At 31.6% G+C, this 6000-nt stretch overlaps 5 non-coding genes across 5 annotated transcripts; all 5 read right to left on the minus strand.

Moving 5' to 3' along the window:
* Nucleotides 1-390: 390 nt before the first annotated feature.
* Nucleotides 391-462, minus strand: Trnap-ugg. Its single transcript has one exon. It is a non-coding gene; the product is annotated as a tRNA-Pro (tRNA).
* A 1054-nt stretch (nucleotides 463-1516) lies between these two features.
* On the minus strand, nucleotides 1517-1588 carry Trnap-cgg. Its single transcript has one exon. It is a non-coding gene; the product is annotated as a tRNA-Pro (tRNA).
* Nucleotides 1589-2688: 1100 nt separating this feature from the next.
* Trnap-ugg lies at nucleotides 2689-2760 on the minus strand. Its single transcript has one exon. It is a non-coding gene; the product is annotated as a tRNA-Pro (tRNA).
* A 2003-nt stretch (nucleotides 2761-4763) lies between these two features.
* Trnap-ugg lies at nucleotides 4764-4835 on the minus strand. The gene has a single exon. It is a non-coding gene; the product is annotated as a tRNA-Pro (tRNA).
* A 503-nt stretch (nucleotides 4836-5338) lies between these two features.
* On the minus strand, nucleotides 5339-5410 carry Trnap-agg. The gene has a single exon. It is a non-coding gene; the product is annotated as a tRNA-Pro (tRNA).
* Between the last annotated feature and the right edge of the window lie 590 nt (nucleotides 5411-6000).

The raw sequence follows: 6000 nt of genomic DNA on the forward strand, positions 1-6000 counted from the left end.
ATACGTATACACTGGCGCACAGGCGCTGCTACGCTGAGGATGTGCAGTGCAGTGTGCATCGTATTATATATATGGCGAGCCGAGCAATATGCGTAACGTTTACACAGTAGTTGATTCTCGATATAGGCACTATAAAATAAATTGCTTTGTGTATTATATGGTAGCTGCGATCTTCTCCCCTCCCGCTCGCGGTTCGAATTTATATGAAGGCTTTAATTTTGGGCACGAAAAACAAGGAGGAATATGCATTCTATTTATTTGAAAAAATTGCAAATTATTGAGCCGAGGTTCACTTTTGTTATGTGAATTTTCAATCATTCAAAGTACTGCATTCGTAATGATAAATTAAAATTTGATATTTTTTGTTCAATAAAAATAAAAGCAAAAACAGGGCTCAACCGGGATTTGAACCCGGGACCTCTCGCACCCAAAGCGAGAATCATACCCCTAGACCATTGAGCCGTACATACAGAGTGTTGAGAAATTTTCGATTATGAGCTATGATCTCTCCTACTTAACTTTCAAAATTCTATAATGTCAAATACTTTTAAAATGGAATCGATTTTTATTTTTTAGAAATATCAGTAAGAATCTTGTTTAAAATCCCAATGAAAAATTTGCTTTTATAGATTGAAAAACACTTTAGAGAATGCACATGTAAATATTTCTCTCCATTAATTTGAGTAGACTTTTTTGGATTCATTCAATAGTGCCAAAAAAAAGACTATTTCAAAAGTCAATCATTTTTATATTTTTAACTTTGTGACTTCATTCTTATCTACTTTTAAGAAAAAAGTAGTTTAATGTGACTAATAGATAAGCTTTTAGATAAATTGGTCTATTACTGTACGAGTGACAAGTTTAGTATTATAAAACATACCTCTCATTTTCGATACAAATTTAAAATAATCGCTAAAGTAGGCTTTATTCTGCTTAAAAAATCGAATACGATCAATTTTGGTCGAAACACAATTGTAATTAAATTGTTTTAATGTCATTACATTATATTTGCTATTTCTCATTTCTTTGTAAAAAATGAAAACGTCTCTTATTTATTTTACTCAAAAACTACCAATGAATTTAGTCTTCGTAAATTGTTTGAAGCTGATAAAAATTTTATTTTTTTAGTAGAACACAATACAATGCTCGTGTCTTTATCATTATTCAATTGATTAGAGATTAAATAATTTAATTGCTTATAAATGAAGTTCTTCGGTCGATATTTGTAAGAAGTAGTCTATAATACGGGTGGACTAATCAGAAATGAAAATTCACAGCAAACTTCTCAGATTTCGTACACCAATGAAAACAAATTATTAATAACAAATAAATCAATTAAATAAATAAGTATGCGGTGACTGAATTATACTAAAGATATATGGTAGATCGATTTCAGCGTTTTACATATCTGTTTACGTCAGTCATCACGAAAGTGGGGTAAGCGAACTTTCTCACGTGTTGATTGCGCAATGCCAATGTTGTGTTCGCAAAAATATACATATAGAGGACCACAGTGGGGCTCAGCCGGGATTTGAACCCGGGACCTCTCGCACCCGAAGCGAGAATCATACCCCTAGACCACTGAGCCAGTTATATATATCAAAATTTTAGAGCGAAAAGAATTTCGCTTGCGAAAGTCGGTAATATTACATCGAAAAATACGTCGAATTTCTCTCCGAAAATAAGAATTTTCATGTATAACATCAACGCTGAGCTTGATATGTTATCAATGTATAGAAAGAGCTGATGAAATTAAACATTTATTTATTTATTAAATTATTTATGCAGATTAAAAAAACATTATGTAAACGATCCAAATTTTCAAGTCATACGTTTCGAACTTTTCATAAGAAAAGCTCTCTATCATTTAGTGTAGCTCAGATAAATGTGAATAGTGCTTGATTTGCCAACAACTAATTGAATAAATTAACATAATACGTGTGAAATTTAGTACACAAAAAGCATAGGTTAGAGCAGGTAAATTTTGCTTTGGTAAAAATCAACCATTAAGTTATCATTGATTTGATCTAGTAAGAGACTTTAATTTTTAATGATTTTTGTTATTCATTTAGCTATAATTTTTAAGGTTATTTATATATTTTTTGTATTTTTATTGCAATTAATGTTTACATTGATTTGAAATGATCTTAGATTATCAGCATTGAAAACATATATTTATCAAATGACCTTACTTATTATAGTTATGCTTGCAAAGCAATCATTCTCATTTTTCATTAAAAAACTTATTACTCCGATAAATATGACTCCAGCTTTCATATTTTTAATGCATCGCAACTTTCGTACTATTAATATTAATATTCAACTATGTAACGAATCGTTACTTTATCAAAAAAGATCGTAGCTCATTGCAAAGTTGGTTACAATAAGAGATCAAGTGCCTGGCTAAAGGAGATTTATCCTTAGAATTGAACCCAACACTTAGTAGGTCAGTAATTGATATCATCAAAATGAATCTTCAATAAATGAACTTAAAATTTACATCTTTTTGTTTTAAAGCAATGACTTTTTCTGTTTTGAAATGTAAGAAATGATGAAAAAAGCAAGAATAGTCTGTGTTTGTGAATTCGTCTGTGAAACATAAAAATATATACGGTCAAGGAAGTATTCAAGTTGAACTTTTGATCGCGTTTAGCAAAATCAAATGTATTCTTTACGAAATCCAAAATTGGGCTCAACCGGGATTTGAACCCGGGACCTCTCGCACCCAAAGCGAGAATCATACCCCTAGACCATTGAGCCGATTTGTTAAACAAACATTAATGAACATTCGATTGCTTATAAATTATAGCCATTTATTGATTCTTGTAGAGCTATATGATAATTCTCATTTCAATCAAAAAGCTCAATTAATTTTCTATGAAAATCTTGTTACGATGAAATTCAAAAAATCAAAAGCATAATTATATTATAATGCCGAAAATTCATACCAGACAAGCAAGAACATTAAAATAATAAACATTTGTAATTCTAAGGGCTCAAAAGTACTTTGAAATTTTTCTTTTTTTTTCAAAATTGGGATTACATGATGTTACAGCTATTTCATTAAATACTTTTCCTCTTGTATGTGAATAAAATGTTTCTTTCATTTGAGTTTTTTTTCAATTTTTTCTCAAATGCAATCACTCGTAACTTTTAGACTAAACCACTCGATCTCCAGTGTCGAAACCATGCGCACTTGTAAGGGGGATCATTAGGTCAAGGCTCAAACTCTACTAAAATGATAAGAAATAAATTTAATAAGTAAATAAAGTATAAATAATTGTAAGAAATAAAATTATAAATCTTCAGTTGAAAATAAAATTTACATTACAAAATGAAATTCTAGCCACAAATAAAAGTTATTGTTCAGCTAAATTAAGTCTTTACCTTAATAAATAGCAAAAAATTCTAAAGATTCTAAAGCTTGAACATAATCTGGCAGATGCTGAAAAATGTCATTAAAGTAAACAGTAGACAATTTTGGAAGAACTGGAATAGCCTTGATTAGCTAAAATCAGCCTAAACCTGATTTTAGCTCGCTTTCGAGTTTAAATTTTGAGTGGATTAGGGCTCTAGGGACATGAATTGACCTACCTGGGCATCTTTAGAATCATTTAAGGTATTAATTTAGTACTCCAAAACAAGTAAATAATTTGAAGTTGTCTCTTTAAAGATGAACAATGGTTTTTTACTAAAAATTAAAAAATTTTCTAGAAAAAAAATATAGAATCAACAAGTGACCTTAAACTTCACCAGCAATTCTCGCAGATATGTATTTATATCATCAGCACAATCAGCAGTAGCTAGCAGAAGGCAAGTTCCTCTTTCTTGGCATTTGCTTTATAAATACTATGTACAAATCACACGTAAGGATAGCTCTTAATAATGATGATACGATTTTTGCGTCGTAGAAAACATACTACGTACACACCGGATAATTAGGAGCAGGTGTGCGAAAGTAATTGGGTACGCACTGATTTTTCAAGTTCATGGATAACGCAGCTGATTAGAGGTAAAAGGTGCAATGCTAATCGATTTTCCTATGATATGATCGTGGGATTCAAAATCACCGGAGCAACCGAACTGCTTATTGTAGTATATGAAGGTCGCCTACGTGAAATCCATAATGAGATAAATCTCCTTCAACATTTCCTTCAATTTTAGAAATAAACATTAATGGGGAGTATAGGTGTTATTATCAGAATATTACTGCGTAGTATCATTATTTTCGTAGCTTATCAAGCAGAAATTTAGTAACATAGTCGTAACGAAAAATTCATTACATAATAATCTACTTGTATGTGAGTAAATTTAGCTTAAAATGACTTTACAAGTAAAAAAAATTGTCCAAAATTACATTCCTTATCTCAAATATGGAAAGGTTTGATGTCGTCATAAATGCGAAAAAATTTACGTACATTTTCAAGAGCTTATATCGCTGTCCAGTGTCAAAACCCTACAAGTAAACTCAAGCGGCAAAAACGTGCCTTAGACCTATGCTTTTAACGTAGAATTAAGACACTTTTGCCACTCGCATTTACTTGTGCGGTTATTTGAGAAAATTCAAGATTTTTTTCTAGCTTGCTTATTTATGAATAATTTTTTCTTATAACAACTGAGTAGTCGGTTGTACGAAGAATTTTTCATTGTACGTAAGATAAATAATGTTTTTTTTAAATGTAAATTTTTATATTTGTAACTATAGTTGGTAAAAAAATATAATTTCTTCACAATACAAAACATTTCTCTCAGAAGCAAAAACTGGGCTCAGCCGGGATTTGAACCCGGGACCTCTCGCACCCAAAGCGAGAATCATACCCCTAGACCACTGAGCCAGATGACACTGAAGTGGCTTATATTGACATTTATAAATTAGAGCTTTCTTCTATCGCTTCATACAAACACAGTATAACCTTCAATAATATCACTTGAAATGAAGCATATGTTGTGAGTTTATGAAGTTATTTTTCCAAAAATGCAATGCTAACTATGTTTGAAAGTAACAATTTAATCTTTGATAAATTTATTTGTTAGTATATTTTTTAAAAAGGAACCTCACAATTTTTAATGCAAAAAAATTAATTTAAATTTTTGAAAAAATGAAAATTTTTTAAAATCAACAAGAATCCAGTAATTTTCATTTTTTTTTTCTTTTCCGGTAGATCACAGGATTCCACGAAGAATCAAAAGTAATATCTTATTGATCTTTGTTAATGAGGCAAATTTACAAAAATTACTTGAAAATATAGAAAAAAAAGTTTTTAAGCTTATAATATTAATTTTATACTATTCCATTTATTGTTTTATTTTAGAACGCTCAATCAAAATGCAAAAAATCGGGTTCAGCCGGGATTTGAACCCGGGACCTCTCGCACCCTAAGCGAGAATCATGCCCCTAGACCACTGAACCCCGAACAGAAACAGCCTCTCAGGCCAAGATCCGGCCCGGATCTTCAAAAAAGCGCCCGGATCAGGGCTAAATCAGGGGTATTTTACGGGTGTAATCACGGTCTCATCCGGCCCGGACCTTGCCCGGAGGGTAGTGTAAACATAACCCCCGATATGATTTTAGCGCCAACAGTAGCTCAGTAAGAACCCCCGATATGATTTTAGCGCCAACAGTAGCTCAGTAAGAACCCCCGATATGATTTTAGCGCCAACAGTAGCTCAGTAAGTCCTTACATTTTGAGTGAACGGACGCAAGTATGAACAGAGTTGTGAAAAGAAGGTGGAAACGAGCCTTTAAGGTCTCCTCACGTTGCTGCTTGGTAGAAACTGCCGAGTGCCGAACGCTAGTACCAACATAACTGATTACACGTAGTGTAATTTCTATATACGATCCTCCTAACTTATCCATCAATAATAAACATAATTTAATGAAAATGATATATTCATGAAACTTCAAATCTCAAAAAAAGCTACTTATTTTATTTCGTAAACTAATAGATAACAGTTTTTTTGTACATATGGTAGTTTCGAAATCTCTTTTGTATTAATTAA

This window comes from Trichogramma pretiosum, unplaced genomic scaffold (genome assembly GCF_000599845.2).
Source record: "Trichogramma pretiosum strain Unisexual culture from Peru unplaced genomic scaffold, Tpre_2.0 scaffold20, whole genome shotgun sequence".
Taxonomy (NCBI): Eukaryota; Metazoa; Arthropoda; class Insecta; order Hymenoptera; family Trichogrammatidae; genus Trichogramma; species Trichogramma pretiosum.